Genomic DNA, 6,434 nt, shown 5'->3' on the forward strand with positions numbered 1-6,434 from the left:
TATCACTGAAAATCCTCTTCTTATAAAGATACTAATTCCATCAAGAGGGCTCTACTCTTAGAACTTCATCTAAACCCAATTATGTCCCAAAAGTCCCACCTCTAAATACCGTCACAATGAGGATTAGGGTTTAATATAAGAATTTACAAGGAGGACCTGGTTTAAAAAAACAACCAAAACAAACAAAAGAATTTAAAGCCCAGCATGGTGGCACGCACCTGTAATCCCAGCACACAGGAGACTGAGGCAGGAGGATTTCTGTGAGTTTGAGACCAGCCTGGGCTACACAGTGAGTTCCAGGTCAGTCTCAACTACATAGTGAGACCCTGTCTCAAAAAAAAGAAAAAAAGAATTTACAAGGAAGAGGAGGAACATAAATACTCCATAGAAGGTAGTTGAAATGTGAAGAGTCAGATTGTCTAGGTAGAGTGTACAGAGTGCTGGGAATAGAACCTGGCCTGATTGGCATTTCTGGTAGATACAGAGGAAGAGAAGTTGCATAGGATTCAGAAATGGAGTGATGAGAGATATGAAAACAGAGAAGTGTTCAAAGATCTCAAATTTGAGGGATAGTAGTGCTCAGTGACCATTTGCTTTGGCGTTTCATCCTTGGAGGACAATGTAAAGCCAGGAAAAAAATAGGCAGCTGGCAAGGGTCATAAACCTAAAAGGGCTACAGGGTCTCCTAACCCCTTTTGAAGACCCCTTTGTAGTGTGGAAAGTCCCAGAAACAGCAGTTGAATTCTACAGAAGGTGGCATGTCCCATCCCCATCCCAGGATTGTCTCAGGATGCATGCTGCGGCACTGCTCAGAAACAGCATGATTTCTGAGCTGGGGATCTAGCTCAGTGGTATCTCACCTGCCTCACAAGTGCAAGGTTCTGAGTTTGATCCCTGGTACCAGAGAGAGAGAGAGAGAGAGAAAGAAAGAAAGAAAGAAAGAAAAAGAAAACTGCATGATTCACTAAGGGATTTGTTTCCCAGGCTGCAGAACAGGAAGCCAGAAGTGGAGGACTAGCATCCATCTCACTCACCCCTTTTACGGAAAAGCTCAGTAGGGCCTAGTGGCACATACCTGTTGAAAGGGAATAGTGACACTCAACAACTAAGCCACACACACACACACACACACACCCCGAGAGGTCCGACTGGAGATTTTATTCAAGGGATGGGAGGAGGGAGATAGAGCAGAGAGAGAGAGGAGGAAGAAGAAGCAGAAGGAAAGAACAAAGAAAGGAAGGTCCTTTTATTGGTTTTGGGCTGGGCTATTGCTTATTTATGAGGAGTGAGCTACTTTTAACCTATCACAGACCAGCTTGCTTTTTATGGGTCCAGCCCTGCAGAAACAGGTTTCAACTTCTCTGAACTGTACTGCTGTGGCCTTGGGGAAGGGAAACCAGAGATAAGGGCATGAGGTCATTTTAGGAGCCAAGATGTACCAGGAGAATGCAGCCTGTGAGGCAGCGTCACAGCACACTTTAACATGATCAATTCCCTAACATTCCCCACTCTTTGGTTTTAGATGAGAAACAGCAGCCAGTGTAAACCACACCCCAGGGGAAGGGGGCAGAGTGTCTGTCTTCTGTAACTACTTCCTGCTGAGTTTGGGGTGACGAGTCGACCTAGGAGCAGGCGTGGAGGTTGGCTGGCTGAGTTGTCCTTTATGAACATGGAATTGTTGACAGCAGTAGCATTTTTACTAGAATTATTGGTAGGGCTTTCTGAGAAAAGTCCAAGCACACAAATCAGTTACTGAGGGAGGAGAGAGTAGAAGATAATTTGTATGAGGCTGTGGACTGGGTTGGAGGGTTACTAAGAACAGGTAAAAAGGTAGATTGTGACTTCAGTCAGGGTGAAGTCTGATAAAGTTTTTTGGAGCCGTGCATTAGTGATCCAGTTGGCTTTGCAGATAATAGGATGAGGGTGGGGAGCAAACCAGAAAATATCAGTCCAAAGATCATTTAGAAAATGTTTAAATTGAGCCAAGATCTGAGCTATGGTTAGTTGGTTGGCTGTCATGTAACACGGTGGTCTCACTTAGGTCTCTGGCCTGAAGTATCAGCTGGTGAGCCATCTGTCGGGAGACTTGAGTGGAGAGGTGACTGACCTGGGCTTGAATAAGACGGAGAACACAGGGGACAACTGTATAGGTAGATATGGAAAGGGCAGCAGAAATCAGTTGTGGGCCAGTCTGAAGAGCGGCAGGAATTTGATGATTTGTTCAAAGAACTGGCATAAGGTGGCCTGGAACATGATTTTAGGAGACCCTACCTGGGTCTGAAGGAGAGCTGAGTTAGGCTGGGAGCGAGTCAAGGTACACACCAGGGGCCTAACGGCTTGGGTAAGGTTTAGGAGAGAAAACAGGAGCAGGAGGAATCATTATTGTCCCCAGCAATTAAGAATGGCAAAGAATGAGATTATGAGGTAATAGGTCAATGAGAGTAAACACCTGGAAGTAAAATTATAATTGGGAGGAGATACTGTGGCCAATCCTATCTCAAGGACAAGTCCCGGGAGTACTAATAATATAAGAAGACTTAGGATATCAATGGGTGCTGTAGTGTGAAATGTGTCACAATATCCCATGAGAGGATGAGAGGATAAACAGTTAGGTTGGCTTATCTGACTCAGGACTGGATGATGGTGAAGGATCCGGGGCAAACAGGTCTTCAGCAATCTAAGTTTGACCTTCAGAGGTCCCGTGGATGATGTCCTGTGGATATGACTGGGAGAGGAGCATGAAGATATGGTTTAACACGAAAGTAATGAAACTATCCTGGAAGGGACTTCTTAAATTCAGAGCAGGGCTTTGAGTGTATTGTCTCCTAGAGTTTTCTGGAGTAACCATAAGTGTCTTATATATAGCCCTTTTCATATATAGAGTCTCTCAAGATACAGGGTGGCCTTTCAAACAAGACCTCATTGGGGAAAACCCAGTATGACTTGGGGTATCTCTTGTTTTAAAGAAGGCCAAAGGGAGCCAATCAACTCATAACCTGGTGTTATTTGACAATATTTACCTTAATGGTATAATTTATCATTTTTTAACCATATAAGAACTCAGGTCAATAAGCAGTATAATAGTTTAGCTAGATCTTGTACAACCTTTGTTATAAATGTTGGCCCATTGTCACTGTCTATGGAGAGAGGCAGACCAAACCTTGTAATTTTTAATAAAATCTTGTATACCTCCAAAGCCCTCTGTTTTTGTAGGGAAGGCCATAGGCCCTCTAGGAAAAGTACTAACACATAACTTTTACAGGGGGTGGGTGTCTTAATCAAGAGGAATATTTGGGAGGAGAATGGCCCTTAAAAGTCTATCACTAGTGCATGTTTATTGATTGCCTCTTTTGGTTATTCTTTTCTGCTGGGTGTTTAAGATCAAATTAAAGTGAGACCTGTGTTAATCAATATGGACCTCTTGTTAGAGAGGTATTATTTAGGCATTATTTTGGAACCATGTATAGATCCTCTTAGCTCCCAGTGTCAGCTGTTAGGATGGATCCTGCCCTTGTTTGACCATGGTGCTCTTAGTAAAAGCATGGAAGATTTTTTTTGGTGACCCTCCTTTAGCACACATTACATTTGTCCTCTGGTGTCCAGCAATCTCCCTGTTCAGGAAGTTGGGTGACTTACCAAAGATGTAAGATGTTGTAGAAAAGGTTCCTTCATACCTTGGATCTTTGATGACCTTGGAGGGCCAGAGCCAAAATATTGGCGATCTCCTTAGCCCAGTTACCTTGTAGTGTTGTTCTCTGCACTTTGGTGGTTGAACACCCAGAAGAGAAGATCAGTGACATCAGTAGTACAGTAGGAGTTTAACTATCATCACTATCTAGATAGCAAATATCCTGAAATTTAAAAAATAGTTAGAGGGCTATTATTTTATCAATCATGGTTGTTTAAGTAGTTAATTTTTTGTAGAATGTTAACAGAAAAACTTGTAATCAGGAGCCACACATAATGATAATATTCTAGCATGACAACCATGATGACATCTTGGTAACAAACTTAGATGTGTATCATAGTATAGAATAGTCATTGTTAAATGTATTTATCTTTCTTTTAAAAATATATGTATATAGACAAAAACAAAAACCCAGGAAACATATTTAAATTATTACCTTTTGATACGCTACCATCTAAGGAAAGTGTATGGGCCTATAAATATACCTGTAACCATAAGTAGGTGGAGCAGAAGAGAAGGGAGAATATCTGGATCAAAAGGTCATTGTCATAAACAACATGAATTTCTTTATATAAAAAATATTGTGTTTTGAAGATAACCATCATAAACATGTTACAATAACATATTTAACAAGGTACATCTTTCTATAATGTTATAAAAATTTTTGGGGCTCCCATTAGTGAATAAAGATCAGAATAAATTTTCTGAGCAGCTGCTTCTTCATTTACCAACAGGAGTGTACCCAAACTTAAAAGTTTATATTTAGTTATTTTTTAATTTTTATTTGATCTATAAAACCAGATAACATTTAGACAGACAAACATATAAGACAATTTAAACTAGAGTGTCCCCAGATGATTTTGGCCAATTGAATTATAAAATTTTTTAGTTATGACTAGTCAAAACCTTTGCAGGTCATAATTAACAGAGATTGCTTGTAGAATTAGGATTAAAAGGAATGAAAGCTCTTTATGACTGCAAATGTAAACCTTTTATAACAAACTTGAAATGAACAAGCAAACACACATATTTTCTTATTAAATCATTTTTATATACCTTCTCTATATACTTAGGCCTTCTGGTCTTGTTAATTATTTTTAACAAGATAACCATACAAAAACCTTTTATGTCAGAAGTATAACTCTTATTTATAGCTTTTCCAATATTTTTTTGTTTCATTTGCTATTAACCTTCTATCACAAACTTCAGCTTAAAGTGTCCCTTTTCTGTTCTCAGATTGTTACATCTTAAAATTTGACTGGCTGCCAATAGAACAGTATTAACCCTGAGTTCTTAGAAGAGAGCAAGTTAACCCTATAATCGCAATTTAAGAATGTGCAATGTACAAGAAGTGTTTAGATAAGACGGAGAACACAGGGGGCAACTGTATAGGTAGATATGGAAAGGGCGGCAGAAAAGCACATTTTCCGAGAGGCAAGTTTACCAAGTGAAAAACAGCAGATATGGCAAGCAGTTAGGTGGGTTCTGTAGGTTCAATAGCTTGGGATAACAGAAGACAAAAGGAAGACATTGGAGTGTTGGAAGGGTTTGGCATAGAAAAATGAATGGATGCCCCAATCTGGGATAAAATGTCACGACCCAGTAAGGGAACGGGACAGGATGGGGGGACTAGGAAGGAATGAAGAAATGAAAAATCACCAATTGTGCATGACAGTAGGGGAGTCTGTTGAGGGCATTGTTTTTGACCTTCTACCCCAACAATAGAGGTCTGAGACAGAGAGGTAAGTCTCCAATATTTTCTCGATGCAGAAAAGCTGGCACCAGTGTCCAATAAGAAAATAATAGTCCTACCTGCCACGATTAAGGTTACCCTGGGCTCCTGGGCGGTGATCCACGTTGGACCAGTCATGCCAGGGCCTCTTCATAGCCCTTCAGCTGTTGCCAGACCTATCAGGTCATTGTTCTGGGGAGTAGCAGGGCTGGCGGCTCGATGGCGAGTGGACACCAGGGGGCAGTTGAAACCCCAGTGTCCCTTCTGTTGGCACTTAGGGCAAGGCTTTGTGGGCACTCTTGGATTTGGCCAATCACTGGCCCAATGTCCCTCCTGGCCACACCAGAAGCAGGGTTTTACTGGGCTAGAGGGCCCTCTGAAGGGTCCCTTTCCCTGAGACCTCTGTGGCATGGCAGGATTGAAGGTTTGCACCAACAATTGGTACTTTTTGGTGATCTTGCGATCATTAAGGTCATGATAAACTTTGAATGCTGTGGCCAGGACTTCTGCACGGGGAGTCAAAGTTCCCCTCTCGAGCTTTTTTAGTTTGAGTCTAATGTCAGGGTAGCTCTGAGAAAAGAAATGCATCATAATTAATCTTTGGCCATCGACAGACTCTGGGTCAAGTTTGGTGTGTTGGTGGAGGCCATCAGTTAGCCTTTGTAAAAGGCAGTTGGATTTTAATTCTTGTATAATTTCATTAAGCTTATCATAATTTACAGACTTCATAGTGGCTCTGTGGAGCCCATGAAGGAGACAATTAATATACCTGTCTCAAGCTTCAATCCCCCTCGGTGTTGTAATCCCATCCTGGGTCCTGTTCCGGGGCGGCAGCATCTATTGGATGGTGGTTGTTTGTCGAATCCTCCTTATCTGCATGAGCATGAGCCTGATCCAGCACTTTTTTGCCTTCTTCAGGAGTTAAAGCATTGATGAGAACAACAAAAAGATCATGATAGGTTAATTGATAAGACTGTGTCAAGAGTTGAAATTGTTTTATGCAGGTTGTTGGAT

This window comes from Fukomys damarensis, unplaced genomic scaffold, assembly GCF_012274545.1.
Source record: "Fukomys damarensis isolate Sample0158 unplaced genomic scaffold, DMR_v1.0_HiC HiC_scaffold_11, whole genome shotgun sequence".
NCBI classification, from domain to species: domain Eukaryota; kingdom Metazoa; phylum Chordata; class Mammalia; order Rodentia; family Bathyergidae; genus Fukomys; species Fukomys damarensis.